Here is an 18,656-nt window from a genome sequence, read left to right as displayed (position 1 = left end):
TTCTTACTCTATGTCAGTCTGTTATGGATTTAACTTTTAGCAGTGATTCACAAACTTTAGTGAGAGTAAGAATTTTGGAGTTGTTAAAATGCAGATTCCTGGAACACTCTCTCCAGAGATGCTGATTTAATAGGTCTAGATAGTGGAAGCCTGGCATGCTGCAGTCCATGGGATTGCAAATCACTGAGCGACTGTTCTAAACAGAACTGAAATAGTGGGATAAGTAATCCGCATTTTAATACACACCCTTTGTGATTCTGCTATAGTTGTTCAGAGAGCTACAGTTTGGAAAATTTCTTACATATAACCCATCCCTTCTTATATTTATTATTGCCTCCCCAATGAAATTGATGACAGAGATTTAATTGAATCCCTCTTTCTATCCTTTGAGCCTAGAATAGTAACCTACAAACAGTAGATGCTAAATAAGTGTGCAGATGGTAAAAAAGGAATTTTAGGAAAGTTGTTGGAAGGACTTTGTGTGAAGTTGCAATTTAAATGCTATAAAAATATTTTCTCATATGCATTTTATATACATTCAAAAGCTGTCTTTGCTATCATAGAGGAAGAACAATGATTGCAATTTGATAAATACATTGACTGAGTGACTACCAACCCTTACCTCTTGCCAAGCTTAATGGCCTCATTTCTTTCTGGCACTGAAAATGCAAACTATGACAAATAGTTTCAGACAAGTCATTTTCTTTTTGGTATCTTTCTGTTCCGATATCTAAGATGTTTGTAAAATTTATGTTCTCAGGACAGGATATAAGTGAGATATGGAGTAAGAACATCCCTTAAATTATCTTAACAATCAGTATTATAATTATCTTCCTATAAATCCCAATCACTTGAAAATGTTAATAACAAATGGTTTTCAACTGTGAAGGATTGTCACTTACTGTGATTTTGACATTAGCTATGATTAATTTGATTTTAAATATTACGGAACTGCTTTCTGAATCAACTATATTACCAGGAGGTAAAGTCTAGCAGCTTATTTTGTGCATTCAATTGATATCTTTGATACCACAAATTCCTGGGAAGACCCAGTCTAAACAATATTTTAAATTCTTACATGTTTCATTTCATAAAAAAATGCTTCTCAAATAGGTGAACTGTCTTAAGGCTTTAATAATTCTATGTGTTTGCTTTGGGCTGTGCTGGGTCTTCGCTGCTGCGTGGGCTTGTCTCTAGCTGTGGCGAGTGGGGGCTATTCTCTGGCTGCAGAGCACAGGCTTCTCATTGTGGTGGCTTCTCTTGTTGCAAAGTATGGTCTCTAGGGCGCCCGGGCGTCAGTAGTTGCAGCATGTGGGCTCAATAGTTGGGGCACTCGGCTTCGTTGCTCTGCAGCATGTGGAATCTTCCAGGACCAGGAATTGAACCCATGTCTCCTGCATTGGCAAGCGGATCTTTACCGCTGAGCCACCAGGGAAGCATGAGATCTATCATGATCTATATCTTATTGAATGACTAAATAATGTAGCGTCAAGACAGGTTACATTTTAATGATGTGTTGAAACAGAGCAACCATTAAGAAAGCATTAAAAAATTTACATTGTAAAACTATTTAGCAGGCATGATTCTTTTGGAATGTTTAGGATATTCCACATTTATACTATGTTACTCTAAATTTTATGTATTGGTAATTGTTCAGTGTACCTATGGGTTTACAAAACAATTCAGCAGATGGAAGTTCTGTTTTCTTGGAGGATTTAACACTTATACTAGGTTGGTGTTTCACAAACTTGTCTGGTTTTAATAATCACTAGAAATAAATGTTTAAAAAACACAGATTTTTTAGCCCCTCCCTAGTGATCCAACTCTACCTTGAACAACTCTGAAATAACCAATGGTAAGAATCTTGATAAGTTTCCTCTCTCTTTCTCTTTAAACATTGCATATCTTCTCCTGCCCCCATCCCACACATACATATACTTGCTACTGAAGAGATAAACTGTATAATTTATTATGCATTCAGGATGATTGGGTAATCATTTATTTTTTGTGAAAAGTTTATAATTTTGAGGTAAGAGAAGATACTAAGGACACTTCTATTAATAGAGTATCACGTAAGATTTTGTAAAAATATTAGAAATATCATTACATTTTAAATCCTATATCATATACTAACAATTAAAAATGTTTTTTGTTGCTTTTTGGGTCTTTCCTTCAGACTGCTACTATCATGAAATTGTAATAAGTAAGCAGAAAGAGAAGACAGGGGGAGAAGGGGACAACAGAGGATGAGATGGTTGGATGGCACCACCGACTCAATGGACATGAGTTTTAGCAAACTCCAGGAGTTGGTAATGAACAGGGAAGCCTGGTGTGCTGCAGTCCATGGGGTTGCAAAGAGTCGGAAATGACTGAGCAACTGAAGTGAACTGAACTGAAGCAGAAAGAGGCACCAGGGACTATGTTTTATCAAAAAAATGTGTGCACCTTGGCTGCCTACAAGAATATCAAAACAATGAAATTGTCTTTAATTGAAATGAGCATTTTAAACTGTCACTGGAATGTTTTTATAGCTTAAGATATATCTTCAAAACAATCTATCCTATGAGTGTAACCCGTAGCCAGTTAATCAGTGTTTACTGATTATTTGTCATCAATGACAGTAGGGGCCAGCTTTGAAAATCAAACTGAGTGGAGACAGGCAGGGGTGCATTTGTGACTAAATTCTTAAGTGAAGAAAAGATAATGTGTATTGTTTTAAATTATCCATGTTTCTTTTTCTTCCACACAGATCATTAAGAGCTGGCTGTGAACGCAAATGTGTTGTCTTTCATCTCTGTTCTTGGTTTTACATATCTATTCTAATGCATGTGAAATATCTCTTTCCAAGTGATAAAGCAACTGTGCAAAGTGCTCTAGGAAATGCGCGTGGAGCAGCTGTGGATTCTACTCCCCAAAGCAGTTTGTTAGTCATTCAGTTTGCTATAACTTCATTCATTTCAGCTTCTTTCTTCTAGAACTAGGCTGAGGAAAAAGTGGTCTTTTTCAGAAAGCTTAAAGAGATGCAGCAAGTAAGTGACCTCAGTGGTGGACATAAAAATAGCCATCTCCTTGTAATTTAAAAATCTGCAAAGGAATTAGCTCATGGTGCATTGAAGAAGGAGGTTTCAGAATGTGTGGTGATTAAGAGCATGCTCATTCACAGCTGGAACAGAAGATGGCTAGCTCTTCACCGGGTCAGCTTCCTCTTCCTCCAGGGTATGCAGCGGGGCTCTCTTTCCTAGCCTTCCTTCCAGTTTAAGTGTGGCCATATGGTAGAGTTCTGGCCAATGGCATTGGAGCAGAAGGGCTGGCTCATTCATACTTACCAAGCAAGACTCCTTCTCTTTCTCCTGCAGCATAAGAAAGCCTTCTGTTGACTGGTGAAGCCACAAGGTGGAAGGATCCTAAGTTCTCAAATTACCATTTGGAAGAGAGGGATTTTATATGAGCTATAAACAAATGTATATTGTTAAGTCTCAGAAATTTTGTAGTTAATCTGATACAGCGGTTAGCCTGCCCCAGCTGATACCACAGAATAGTACTATTGGTCAACGATTCTACTTCTCAGCCTGTAGAAAGCAGGAAATGGTTGCCTCTTCAATAGTACTTGCTGGATAAGACCTTCTTTGGCATTCTACTTTGGACAAGTTTTCCCAACCTCACCTTTATTATTGCAGTTGCCTACTAACTAGATCTTGGCTTCTGTTGGTGCCCTCCTCTATAGTTTATTATCAAAGCAGAAACCAGGGTGATCTCATGTCATTCTTCTCAACTCCCTCCAAGCTCTCCATTTGATTCAGAGAAAAAGCTAAGGCCTTTTCAATGACCTACAAGACCATTGCCCACCTGCCACTTCTCCTCATCACTTCTCTGTGCTTCTCTCCTAACACTCTCCCTTTCCCTTGTTCTGAACCAGCCCCACAGATTCCTGTGCTATTCCTTGAGCAGAACAGGCATGCTCTTGCCTTAGAGCTTCTGTGTTTGTTTCCTCTGTCTGGAATACTCTCTTCCGGGATATCCTTGTGGTTTGCTCTTTGCTCAGAGAGGCTTTGCTGAGCATGCTATTTAAAATGACCGCTGCTTTCACTCTCTAACCCCTTCCTCTGTTACTTTCCTCTGTAGCACTTACTACCTTCTAACATACTACACACATTTCCTTTTTAATGTTGTTCACTGTATGTTCCCCTGCACGCCCCTATTAAAATGAAAGCTCCATGAGAAAGGATTTCTGACTTTTTGTTACAGCCTAGAGTAGCACTTGGCAAGTAATAAATAATAGATACATTTTTGTTGAATGACTAAATGCTCTTAAATAGATCAGTGCCATGTGCCAGAAGAGCACTAAAGGGAAACTTCTAATTCCCACGGGGATCTAGCAAGGAAAGTTCTCCTGGAGAAACTTCTTCTTCTGGGCCTGGAAGCTGATGTACTTGCTAGGAGTCTGAGCCAGTGGTCACTGTTTAGTCCTCTTCTTAGGTGGCCTGTGAGCATCATTTGACACAGCTGTGATTGTTTTCCTGAAGCGTGGTCTTCACTTGTCTTCAGAGTACCACACCTGCCCGGCTGTTCCCCTACTTCCTTGGCAGTCCCTTCTCAGGCTCTTTAGCAGTTTCCCTCCATTTCCCCCACTGAATGCTGGAATACCTAGGGTTCAGTCCTGGCCCTCTTCTAATCTTTCTGCGCTCGTTCCTCGGGGTATCTGATCTAATCTCAGGGCTTTAAATGCCATTTGTATACTCATGACTACCAAACATATACTTCTAAGTGGTATCTCTTCCTTGAACTCCATACCTATGTATCGGGGTTGGGTGGGGGGGCTACTGGGCCTCTCCTCTTGGATGTCTAATAAGTATCTCAAATGTAAATGCCCACAACAGAGCCTCTATTTCCCGCTTGCCTTGTGTTCCTGATCTCATTTAATGGCAGCTCTGTTCTTTTGGTTGCTCAGGCCAAAAGCCTCGGAGTTATCTTTAATTCTCCCCTCCTCTGCCAATGCCACTTTCACAATATAACCAGAACCACTTCTTAGCATCCCCACTGCCAGCACTCTGGGACTGCTTGGGTGCTACTAGCCTCTTAAACAGTGACTTTGTTTTTGCTTGTTGCTGCTCTTCAGCCAGTCCTCACACTGACACCAGCTTGATCCTATTAAAGCCTAAGTCACATCGTGTCTCTCTTCGGCTCAAAACTTTCCAATGGTTTCTCCTATGCCCTCAGGGACCTGCAAGGCCCTCCTTGACCTGACATCATCTCCAACCACGATTCCACTCATTACTCTTCTCCATCGGCTATCTTGCTGATTCTTGGCTATTCCATATGTGCTTTTGCTTCAGAGCCTTTGCATTTGATATTCCTTATCTGGAATGTTCTTTCCCCAGATGTCTGCTTAGCTAGCTCCCTCACTGGCTTCAGTCATTCCTCAAAATTCATCTTTTTAAAAAAAATTCATTTTTTTCAGTGAGGATTTTCTTGATTGCTTTGTCTAAGATTTTAATGGTTTCCTGCCTCCACTTCTCATTCCCTTTCTCTTTTTTTCCTTCTTTGCGGTTTTCAGTAATGTATTTTATCTTCATATTTGCCTTATCTATTGTCTTTTTCCTCCACTTCAGTATGAAACCATAACTCTCACCTTTTAAAAGGTGCATCTGTCTCCTCCCCTTTTCATTTCTTCAGTCAGTTTTAAAGTCATGCTAATAACACTCATAGTGGAAATATCTGAGCATAGCAAAGGATTTGGTCTGTTTTTTTCTCTGAAACATAGTCGGTGTTCAACTCATTATAATGAATGGATCAAAATTAATTAGAGCTGGTAAAACTCTTTCCTTATCAAGTAGATGTTCTTCAAACCTCAGGAAGAGTTAAAATTTTAAAAGATGCTAAAATGAGGCAAATTATCTTTATAGTATTATCAATATATTAATTATTGATAAATATAGTAAATATAGTAATTATTGATATAGAAATGTTAAATACCTATAATGATGATAGATATTTGTTAATAATTATAGATAACATGAGTATTTAGGGTTTAAAATTTCACAGATTAGGTTTATGATTCCATTTTGAGTTTTATCAGTTCAGTTCAGTCCAGTCGCTCAGTCGTGTCCGACTCTTTGCAACCCCATGAATCGCAGCACCCCAGGCCTCCCTGTCCATCACCAACTCCCGGAGTTCAGTCAGACTCACGTCCATCGAGTCAGTGATGCCATCCAGCCATCTCATCCTCTGTCGTCCCCTTCTCCTCCTGCCCTCAATCCCTCCCAGCATCAGAGTCTTTTCCAATGAGTCAACTCTTCGCATGAGGTGGCCAAAGTACTGGAGTTTCAGCTTTAGCATCATTCTGGATTCAAATACATTTAAAAATTAGAACGTAAACATTTTTTAAAAAAATGTTTATAATCAGTACTAAATGCTTGAAATGAAAAGTTCGGTCTTTGTAAGTTAAATTTATTGGATTTATAAGAGATGTTTGGACTTCCCAGGTGGCACATTGGTAAAGAATATGGCTTCAATGCAGGAGATGCAGGTTCAATCCCTGGGTCGGGAAGATCCCCTGGAGAAAGGAATGGCAACTCACTCCAGTATTCTTGCCTGAAGAAACCCATGGATGGAGGAGACTGGCGGGCTATAGTTCATGGGGTCGTAAAGAGTCGGACACAACTGAGCATACACACATAAGAGATGTTTAAATTATTGGAAGTTTTGCACATTCATTTATCTACTAAGATATTTGAAGTGCTTAAAAACATCGGTTGTTAAAATTTTCAATGCTTAAAGGGAATTTGAATAGATTTGTGAATATAGCTTATCGTTTAAGAGAAGTTGAGTTCTACAGTGAGTTACACTCACAGCTACTGATATGGCTATAATAAAAAAGATAGACAATAACAAATGTGAGCAAGAATGTAGAAAAATTGAAATTGGAACTTGCGTATGTTGCTTGTAGGAATGTAAAATGGTGTAGGCATTTTGTAAAACAATTCGACAATTCTTCAGAAAGTAAGATGCAGTATACTTGAAAATAACACAATACTGTGAATCAACTATGTGCTTATCCTGTGCTGTGCTTAGTTGCTCAGTCATGTCAGACTTGTTGCAACCCCATGGACTGTAGCCCGCCAGGCTCCTCTGTCCATGGGGATTCTCCAGGCAAGAATACTGGTATGGGTTGCCCTGCCTTTCTGCAGGGGATCTTCCCAACCTAGGATTGAACCCGGTCTCCCGCATTGCAGGTGGATTCTTTACCATCTGAGTCACCAGGGAAGCCCATGAATATTGGAATGGGTAACCTATCCCTTCTCCAGGGGATCTTCCCAACCCAGGAATCAAGCTGGGTCTCCTGCATAGCAGGTGATTCTTTACCAGCTGAGCTACCAGGGAAGCCCAAATCAACTACACGTTGAAAAGTAAAATGCAGAGTTGACATGTGACCCTGCAATTCTTGGATGTTCTCTTGTGTACTCAAGAGAACTGAAAGTGTATATCCACACAAAAACTTGTACACAATGTTCATAGCAGCATTATCCATAATAGCCAAAAAGTGGAAACAATTGACATGACCATCAGCTGATGAACTGATAGATACAATGTGGCATATCCCTGCAATGGAATACTATTGGACAATAAATAAAGCATGAAGTGCTGATGCATGCTACAGTATGGATGAATCTTGAACACAGCATGCTAATTTAAAAACGTCTGTTACAAAAGACCACATATAGTAGGATCCATATGTATGAAACGTCCAGAATAAGCAAATTTATAGAGATTGCTTAAGGCTAGGGATTTTGGGGGCAAATGAGGAATGACTGGAAGGGGTGTGGGATTCCTTTTGGGGCTATCAGAAATTTTCTGGATTAGATCGTGGTGATTGTTCAAGTTTGCCAGTACACCAAAACTGGTGAATTGCATATTTTTAAAGGGTGATTTTTAAAAAATGTAATGTGACTGATACCAATAAAAAAGAGAGAAGTTGAGTTCTTTAAGGTCAGTTGATTGATATGCTTTTTAGATTTATAAATTTACTAGATTTATAAATATAACAAGATTTGTAAGATGAATTTGGTCTTAAATAAGACAAACTTTTAAATTTGCAATTTTAATAACTTTATTATTAACTTTAAGCCCAGTCTTAAAAATGTAAATTTGAAAGGAAGCTTGTCTTGAGTAACTCATTCATTTGGGACTGTTCCTAGGAGAAACGTTAGGAGGGAAGAGATCTATCTATCTATCTATCTATCTATCTATATATATATACTAATATAAATACAAAACAGTGCAACAGGCTCTAGGTTAGATGGGCTTTATATTAAAGAAAGACACAGGCTTTTAAAAAATGTCAATCCAAACAGATCTCAAAAAACAGATACTTTAAAACTCTTTCCTATATTATGTTTATGTTTTGTTTCCTATACTTGTTTCTGTACTTTGGTTTTTAATTTGCCCTTTAGAGTCACATATAAATCTGAACTTTATCCTATAGGACTGTTCTTCATGTAATACATGATAGTTATCATGTCCACAGCAGATTTTCTTTTCTCGGGTTAAATGGTTCTTGACCCCTTTGGCTATTTATGTGACTTCACTCTATGCCTCTTGGCCATCCTAACTGCTAATGTGAGGTCTCTTTTTCATGATGTGTTCTACTCTTATCTGCATAAACGGTCACAAGTAGTACACTCAACTGGATGCAGATCATTGATTTTTGACCCTCAAGCCATAAAACATTTTGAATTGCTTGTCAACATCTAAAAATTGTAGTTTTTTACAGAATATGAATTTTTCACTCCTCTTGAATAATTAGCATTTCTAGTTTCAGTAGTTCCACATTCACACATGGCTGGTTACCTGGAGCTGAGTAGTCTTATGACATGGGCTATTAGTTGTTCCCCAATATTTGTTTTCCTCAATGTCAACAGTAATCAAGCTCCCAGTCTTTAGCTCAGCACAACGCAGTTTCCGTTTCAGTTGGGTCTGACCAGGAGTTCCGACTAGTAGGATGTTACTGACTGTGGTGTGTGAAAGACAGAAGTGTCCTTAAGGATGCCATTTTCTTCATTTTCCTTTTTCTTGTTGGGTGGAATGTGGATTTAATGCTAGAAAAATCAAGTTGTATTTCAAGAGGGAAGCTACTGATAGAGGGTGCTAGAGCAAAACGATAGAAAGTGCTGAGTTTCCTGATGATCTTAGAATCAGCACACCTCTGAGGACTGCCTTCCTGGACTTTTATCAAAAGAAATGCATTTTTATTTAAGCTATGTTATTTTGGGCTTTCAGGCAAATATATTCCTAATTCATAACACCTGCTCAGGTGTTCTCAGGTTTATTACAAATCCCACCACTATGTAATATTTCTTAATATTGACCACGAGTTGACATTTATCATATTATACTTTTTTCTCTCCATTAAAAATGGAAAGTTGAAGAACTGACATAGTCATGTGTTTCAAAGAAAGTTGAAGAGCATATGCCATTGTGGAATTAGAGATTATTTCTATATGATTAATTCTGCTTCAAGTTTGTAGCTCAGTCAGTAAAGAATCTGCCTGCAGTGCTGGAGACCCAGGTTCAATTCCTGGGTAAGGAAGATCCCCTGGAGAAGTACGTGGCAACCCACTCCAGTATTCTTGCCTGGAGAATCTCATGGACAGAGGTGCCTGGCAGGCTATAGTCCATGGGGTTGCAAGAGTCAGACTAAATTACGACTTAGTGACTAAATTACATTTTTTTATGTATTAAATATACAATGACTTCAGAAGCTATTATGAAACTACCCACAGCAAGAAATATGCCCAGAAAAGCAAAGACTGTTAATGACAAACTTAACTTAGTGAATAACTAAATGGACTGAAAACAAGGACTGGAATTACAGCAATGATAATGGTGTAAAATGTATCAAGTGAAAAAAAAATTCTTGGCATTAAAACATTTTGCCAGTGATGGGTTGATGAAAAGGTTGATTGCAACAGAAATTGTGTACTGAACAGAAACTAACATTTCAAATGTAAGTTTAATCTCATTAAATATGTCTTAGCATTTCTTAGGGGTGAAGGGATTTATAGTACAAAGTAGCATGAAAAGGTTAAATCATTTATAGTTTTTTCCCCTTCCAGCCAATGAAAGTATAGCTATAAAAGGTATAAATACCACCCAAGTAGCTATAGTCATTTGTGGTGTCTGGAAGACTTTAAGTGTTTGAATAGCTTTTGAACATTGTGCCAGTAATAGGCAGATCAAGACATTATTTTTATGTGTTGAGTAAAGTCAGTAAATAGGGCCACAGTCTTCAGCAAGTCAGAGCTACTACTGGATTTGTGTTTCAAAACTTAAGTCCATGCTGGCAGTTTGCGCAAGTCATACAACATGTACTTATTTCATAACTAAATAGAAATCAAATTTAATTTAGAAAAAAGAGATAAAATGAATGTAGTAATGAGTACTATGAGATGAATGTACTAGCAAGGTTTAAACCATAGGAGACACATCAATGCTTTCTTTACTTGGTGAACTGTATGCAAAGTAGATGTGGTGTGAGAATGAAGAGTTTTGTTTTGGATGTTTCTAAAAATTGGTTTGTGTTATCTAAAGTGTCAGCTGAACTCAGTGAAGATTTCTTCAAAGATTGTCTATGCCTTTAGCTGACACAGACACTCTAATTCTCTGCAAGTGTGTTTACAATCAATTACACAAACAAATCATTTCTTTTATTCATCTAATTTCTAATCAAACTGTGCCTTTGGGAAACTCACTAAACCAGAAAAAACATGGCCTACTTTCAGATGCAGAAATCATTTTCCAGAAATTAAGTGATGGTTAACCCTTGTGTACCTAAGAGCTGAATTCTAAGTTATATGATTTTGAAATTTATAAAAACAAACTTAAATCAGTTTGCCTTTTCTCATTTATAATACTGATAATGTGAATAGACCTAAAAAAATGTATAGTAAAGTGTGGGGAGTCCCAGGTGGTACAGTGGTAAAGAACCCACTTGTCAATGCAGGAGATACAAGAGACACTGGTTTGATCCCTGGGTTGGGAAGATCCACTGAAGAAGGAGATGGCAACCTGCTCTAGTATTCTTGCCTGGAAAATTCCATGGACAGAGGAGGCTGGTGGGCTACAGTCCATAGGGTTGCAGAGTTGGACACGACTGAGTGACTGAGCACACACACATACTATAGTTATAAAACTAACCATGAACTGAATTCGATAAATAACTCAGATATTTTAAATATGGAAAAGAAAAAAAACTGAGTGAGGCATCTGTTTTGGAAAAACTGTATCTGTGAAAAACATATTAATTTTAATAAAATTAGTATTGCTCACAGATGAAGAAAAAAGCCACATTTCTTTGGTTCAAGATAAAAAATAATGAATTATAGAAGAAACACATAAAATACTTTATTAGTATTTGGATTTATAGCAGAATACTTAATCTTTAGTTTCATGTATTTATGTTACATGCTTATAGCAAAGTGCAATAAAAATAAGGGATATAATTCTCATATCTGCTTCTTTTCTCATTTACCATGTTCTCCTGGCTTTTGCAAGTGTTTGAGTTTGCAAGCCCTCATCTTGCCTTTCTTGCATTCCTTCTGGTTACAAAGCTAATCAATGACCTTAGTAGGTGAAACTTGCAAATATATTTGTCATTTTTCCATAATGAGGGTACACAAGAGTAGAAAGCCCACAACTTTAGAGCCAAAAGCAATGGAGAAATTCAGTCTAACCATATTACCAGGTGGGAATGGGCTAGAATTCAAGGTTTCATAAAGATCCTCTAATTTTGTTTAGCTATTGAGCTTCATACAGCAAATCTCCAGTATAACAGCAGCCCTCTAAAGGATTCACGGAGGATCTATGATAGGTGTACAGGCCAACAGGACCCTTTCCCATTGCCTGAGAATAGAGACTACAAGATTAATGCAACACCCAACTTGTTAACTAATATTTAATATTATAAAATTTCTTACAGTTTTAAAAACAGCATAATCAATTATGACCAACCTGCTGCTGCTGCTAAGTCGCTTCAGTCGTGTCTGACTCTGTGCGACCCCACAGGCGGCAGCCCACCAGGCTCCCCCATCCCTGGGATTCTCCAGGCAAGAACACTGGAGTGGGTTGCCATTTCCTTCCCAATGCATGAAAGTGAAAAGTGAAAGTGAAGTCACTCAGTCGTGTCCGACTCCTAGCGACATGGACTACAGCCCACCAGGCTCCTCTGTCCATGGGATTCACCAGACAAGAGTACTGAAGTGGCTTGCCATTGCCTTCTCCGACTTCTTTATGAAAGCAGTACAATTTTAAAATAAACTTACCATTCTTTAATGTTCAGAGCAGTATTACCGAATTACTTACTTTTAACACATTTTTTCTACCATATTTACTGAAAGTCACATTTTTCCACACAAAATATATATATATATATAAAACATTAAAACAGTACAATAAAAATAGTTAATAACTTGATTCTCAAAGATCTATTTCCTCATTTTCACACGTTAACAGCACACGTGTACAGGTGATGCAGATTCACATGGCAGTGGATGATGCGACTACACAGGTGGAGAGAAGCTGGAGAGTGGGGCGTGAGCCACTGGGGAGGGGTCAGCTCTCCTGCTCCTGCTGGTGTTTGAACAGAAGGGTGATAGCAGTGCTGTAGCTAACTCCTGCTATAAGAATGAGGTAAACAGGAGAGAAGGGGCTTGTGCCAATCAGTCTTGTGCCACATTTGGACATTTGCTGCCTTCAACAGTGGACCACCGATGCCTAGGAAACAAAGCTACTGGCCAGGCCCAAGGCTATAGATCCTATGCAATAACCGCTAACAGACTGTCAAGGCATAAGAAAACACGAGGGGCTTGAGGAATTTGGTATTTAAACACTGACTTGTGTTTTTGGTGATAAAATAACAAACCACATGAAGACTGTGACATTTACTTAGTTCCAAGTCTAGGGAGAGCACAGACTGGGACAGCTGTATAAACCCATTAGCACAAAGTTGATGAGTACTCTCTTAAAGATAAACAAGACTGATTTGTCAGGAGCATACAGGGCATCTGTAGACTCCACACACAGAATGACAGAGGTCACAGCACAGTTGTCTTTTATTTCCCTTGGTGGTTTTTTTTTTTTTTCTATTTTCTAATTGTCCAGTTTTTAAAGAGCAGAAAGTAAGGAACTAGACGGCAGCAAAAGAACCATACCTCCTGTATGTGAGAATGTTGCTGATATTCTAAGACAAGCTTGCCTTCCCAGAAATGACTTGTAATAAATTCTGAGCACCAGGGTTTAATACAGCAATCTAGGCAGCACAGGACCATACATAGTTTTTGCAAATAAAAGCCATATTCATGATTGAACTGTTCGTCCCTTAAATGTAATATTTTTTGCAGAGCTAAAACAGAAGAAGAAACTCTGTCCTAGCAATAGATTTATCTTTCAGATGTCTAGAACCTTCTTCATTATACAAAGTGATTATTGTCTAGTTTGCAATTAGCTTTCCCTGCTATACTTTTTGAAAGGAAAAATCTCAAGCATGCCAGGCTTTGTGCCAATTTCATTTCTGGCATGATTTGAATAATTTTAAGTTTACTGTTCTAATGATACTCAAGAGCTTTAAAATATAGGCTCAGTAAATAGGCTGTGAATATAGAGAAAAATTACATTGAAAGTTTATCAATATGCTTATAATAATTATAACTTACAGAAATCTCTTTCCCTTTTCTAATCTTCCACAGCTAATCACTTTTATAGAAACAACCAGGTATTAGGATATGACTGAACAGTGATGAACTACTGAGTTAGAACTATGCAGTCATTAGGTTTAATATCTAATCTATGAGATAGTGACTTTTCTTTAAAAGATCAGAGATTAGTTTGTTGAGACAAGCTTTTTCTATTACTGTCTCATTGAGGCTTTAAATAATAGACTTACAGGTTTTTGTTTCCTTGTGTCTCATCAACAGTAGGCTTCATATACCTCTGTGTCCTTTATTGAAGAGTCCTCACTTTGAAGCTATTTTTATCTATTAATACAACTGGTACAGTTTAAGGGCTTGCCTTCAGGGCTTTCTTTAAAGGTTTTTATATAGTTGAAATGGGGCTTTTTAGTATAAACTGATGAGAAAGAATGCTTCAGTTGAAGACTTTTTTTTCCGACAGGCCCTAAGTGGAGTTGGAAAGTGTGCTAAAGGTATAATATCTGTGTGTGTGTGTATATATATATATATATATATATATATAAAATATGTATATATGATATATACATCTCTCATGTTGACAGGTCCAGCAGTCATTCTGTTGGGCAGTATGACTTAACACATTAGTGAAGTATATGTAAGATTAGTGAGATTGTGTGTAACCAAGGAGAAAGAGTGGCTGTGGTGAGCATGGCGAGACACACAAGGCGAGAGTAAGAAAATGCCTTGGGAACTCAGCGATCCTCTCCCCAGAGCGTTAAAGGATTTGACTACTACGAGGCAAGTGCTTTCAGGGAAAGCAACAGTCTCCACTAATACTTAAAACACAGATAGCAATGACCTCTACTAGATTCCTCTCTAGGCACAGGAGTGTGTGTGTGTGGGGCTGCCTTTTGGCAGAGAACAAGTAGGATCACGGGCTAAGCAGACAGTAAACTCAGAGATGTAATGGGATCCTTAGTAAGAATGTCTTGTGTCCAATTTGTGCCTTAGGAGAGGCAATCCCATGTATGTTGATGGAGCTGAGGTTTTAGTGTCAGGATGAAGTAATCTCCAAAGGCGAGGTCTCAGTTTAGGAGGTGGGACTAGGGTATCCTTTCCAAGAGGGTATCCACTTGAGGGCATGTGAGTCTCACATTTGCCATGTTTGGTTGAAACTACGGCTTATTTATAGAGGATTTGGGCCTTTAGACGCAGATTAATAAAAGCACACAGACTAGTAGCAGTAAGACTGACAGTCAACAGAAAAAATGTGCAGCTGCACTGACAGGGCTTTTGTTTTTGGTGGGTTTAGGCTCTAATAGGTTCCCTATCAGATGAACAGCTGTCTGGTGTATGGACAATTTGCTTAATGGGCCCCTTGATATGGCTTCCAGCCCTTCTGGGATGGGGGAAATGATAAAAAAAATTATAAAGATACGGGAAGACAGTATAAAAAGGGCCTCATATAAAATGAATCTTTACATACATGAAGGCAATGCACATCCACTTAAATGTAAGGGGGTTGGGAAATTTTAAAAAGTTGATGTGAGGTGTACAGCCTTGAGTGAAAGCCTAGAGCAAGATACAGACCCATTTAGGGGTCCATCTACCTGACTGGAACTTGAAAAGGAGCCATGTGAGACCATTACGTCTCTTAATTAAACTGGCTATTTGATACCTTCCAGGGACGTGAAAATTCTATTGAATACTTTTTCCAAGAGATTAGCACCACACATTTTATAGAGAAGTAAAATCTGTATCTTGGTTATTATCACTTATAACTCTGATAGTATGGAGTACATTATATTGTGTATTATGGCCTCAATAAATATTATATGGAGATGTGTGGTTGTGATTTATATTTTGGGTATCTTGTGAGGCTAGACACTCCAAGTTTTGTTAGCTTTTTCTCCCTTAAAGGGACAATTTTAGGCAATGACCCAACAGTTTATAATCAGTGGGAAATGGGGCTACTTGTTGGCCAGCAGTTTGGCTCAGTGTGTTGTTTCTTGGGTTCTGTCATTCATTAGGCACATCCTGGCTAAGAGATGGAAAGCAGCAGCAACCCATTAAGCTCCATCATGTATGATGGTTGCCAGTGCCATTTGCATAGTCTATAAACATCCACTGCTGTTCACTCAGTTAGTCCCTAGTGGATTCTGAGCAGCCAACTGGACTGGAGGAGGGGTGATATTCTCCAGCGCCATGGCATTTAGACAGGGATAGATGACAGCGGACACCACCTCCTTCTGCAGGTGGAATAATACACCAGAGAGCTCAGGTTTGGCTCTGTGCTCTGTGAGGCTCTATGAGGCTTTACTAAGAGGCCTTAGTAGCTGTGCCATGTTTCTGGTATATTATTTCTATGACCAATGTTTAACAAGCAGCTGGTAAGGAAAATCACAGGCTCAGAGCTTCTATTTTCCAGAGAGCTCAGCATGTACTTCATTTTTTTTTCCCTAATGAAGCATAGTATGGAGCTAAGAGGAGCAGTTTCTTGCCTCAGAAGCCCTTGGGTAACTTATATCCATCTTAAGTGGTCTGGCAATTCCAGGAGGTATGACAAGAGGTTACCAATATTTCCTTGGTGAAAGAGTCCTTCAGGGTACTAACAGGAGTAACTGTTGATTTTAATTTGGAAGTATAAAAATTTGTAAAGAAAGAATATTTTTGCCATCAGAACCCCGAAAGTATTAAAGATATTAGACCTGTATGCCTTAAATGTATATCAAATGAGTCTCCTTGGAGGAGGATATAATTAATGTAAACCCACATCTCTGCTCCTGGAAGAAGGTGGATGCAGTTGAGATCCTGTCTGCCAAGACTGTGTGTGACAGCAAAGCTGCTGAGAACGGACAGTCTGGAAAAGGTGTATTGTGTCTCTCTGAAGTGAAGGCAAAGAGCAGTTAGAGGATGGTGAAACAGGCACTGAACAGAACATGTTAGCCACATTTTCAGGAGCAAAACATTTACCAGGTGTTGATTGAATAGAATCAGGAATTTCAGTAATGTTGGATATTCAGAACTACAATGAAGTACCACCTCACACTGTTCAGAATGACCATCATTAAAAAGTCTTCAAATAAACGCTGGAGAGGTTGTGGAGAAAAATGAACCCTCCTACACTGCTGGTAGGAATGTAAACTGGTGCAGTCATTATGGAAAACAGTATGGAGTTTCCTCAACAAACTAAAAATAGAGTTGCCATATGCAACTCTATTGCCATATGCAATTCCATTCCTGGGCATATACCCAGACAAAACTATACTTTGGAAGGATACATGCACCTCTATGTTCATAGCAGCACTATTTACAATAGCCAAGACACGGAAACAACCTAAAAGTCTATCAACAAATGAATGGATAAAGAAGATATGCCATACACACACACACACACACACACACACACACACACACAGACACATAGAGTGGGGCAAATACATATACACACACACACAGTGTGGTATATATATATATATATATATACACACACAAAATGGACTACTACTCAGCTATTCAAAAGAATGAAATGCCATTTGCAGCAATATGGATGGACCTAGAGATTATCACAGTAAGCAAAGTCAGAAAGAGATAGGAAATATCATATGACATCACTCGTATGTGGAATCTAAAATAAACTTCCCAGGTAGTGCAGTGGTAAAGAAGTCACCCGCCAATGCAGGAGACGTAGGAGATGCGGGTTTGATCCCTGGGTTGGGAAGATCCCCTGGAGAAAGAAATGGCAACCAACTCAAGGATTCTTGCCTGGAAAATTCCAAGGACAGAGGAGCCTGATGGGCTGTAGTCCAAGGGGTTGCAAGGAGTCAGACACAACTGAGCATAGGAGGGGACAAAATAGAACCAGACTCACAGGCACAGAGTACAGACTAGCGGTTGCCAAAGGGGAGGTGGGTAGAAGAGGGGAAGGAGAAGTGTGGGAGTAGCAGATATAAACTCTTATATACAGGATGGATAAAATATAGGTCCTACTGTAGTGTACAGGGAACTATACTCAATATCCTGTGATAGAAACCATAATGGAAAAGAATATGAAAAACAATATTTATATGGATATAACTGAATCACTTTGCTGTTACAGCAGAAATTAAGACAACATTGTAAATCAACTATACTTCAATAAAATTTAAAAGAAATAATACTGGATATTGAGTATGGGGGCCCCCAATGGGTGGGATATCATTAATACTGTAGTAATCCAATATAAGGTACCATTTTAATCTTTTTGTTATACAAACTCTTTAGTATATTCATTTAGTATATAAATTTTGGATTTCCAACTGGATAAAATTAAAAGCTTTGTTTTAGTATTATATTTATATATATATTATTCAATTACCTTTTCTTTTATCTGTTTTTGCTTTTGAATCAGTAAATAATCTAGAATTAGCATTGTTTGCTAAACTGGCGCTTGCTTAGTACCTAAGACTTCAAGTTCCTTCTTTTTTCCCCTTGGGCTGTAGCCACCTAAAGTGGCAGTCAGTTTTTCTGCTTTGTTCCTGTTTTAGATTTTTGTACCCTGAAGGTACAGTCTTCACTTTCTTTTTCTGGCTGTTAAGAGGAAAAGAGGGAGGCTAAAGGGGTCAGGTGCTTCTAGTCAACTTATCCCTGGGATTGCCCCTGTCCAAGGAATAATCTGGAGAAGGCAATGGCACCCCACTCCAGTACTCTTGCCTGGAAAATCCCACGGACGGAGGAGCCTGGAAGGCTGCAGTCCATGGGGTCACGAACAGTTGGATACAACTGAAGTGACTTAGCAACAACAACAAAGAAATAATCAGTCCCCTCCTCACGCTGCCACCTTTTAAAAAACTTACAGAAAGACCTCTCTCTAGCTGACTAAAACTTTTCCATTTTTTTCTTTTCAGTGTTTACCTGATGAGCTCCTGTTGGTCCCTAGTAGCCTCTCTGTGATCAGTGCCCCTTCTCTAGGGTGTCCTAATCAACCTTAGTGGG

The sequence above is a fragment of the Ovis canadensis genome, chromosome 16 (assembly GCF_042477335.2).
Source record: "Ovis canadensis isolate MfBH-ARS-UI-01 breed Bighorn chromosome 16, ARS-UI_OviCan_v2, whole genome shotgun sequence".
NCBI classification, from domain to species: domain Eukaryota; kingdom Metazoa; phylum Chordata; class Mammalia; order Artiodactyla; family Bovidae; genus Ovis; species Ovis canadensis.
Note: the sequence above shows the minus strand (reverse complement) of the source record.